Below are 233 nucleotides of genomic sequence, written 5' to 3'. Positions count from 1 at the left end.
TTTGTTGTATCATTCATTTAGTCAATCAGTAAATATTTATTGAATAATTTAATAATTACCAAGAACACAAGAGAATGTTATTAGGTACATGAAGACTGTAAAGAAATTTGAAGGCATTTCAACCCTTAGTAAATTGTCTATATGAAAAAGGTTTGGATTTTGAGAAATTCTCTGTAATTTCCAAAGCCCATTCACCTGCTATAAATCTTCATCTGAACTTATGAACAGTAGCA

Source organism: Propithecus coquereli, unplaced genomic scaffold (genome assembly GCF_000956105.1).
Source record: "Propithecus coquereli isolate 6110/MARCELLA unplaced genomic scaffold, Pcoq_1.0 Scaffold73, whole genome shotgun sequence".
Taxonomy (NCBI): domain Eukaryota; kingdom Metazoa; phylum Chordata; class Mammalia; order Primates; family Indriidae; genus Propithecus; species Propithecus coquereli.
This window is presented reverse-complemented; position numbering follows the sequence as displayed.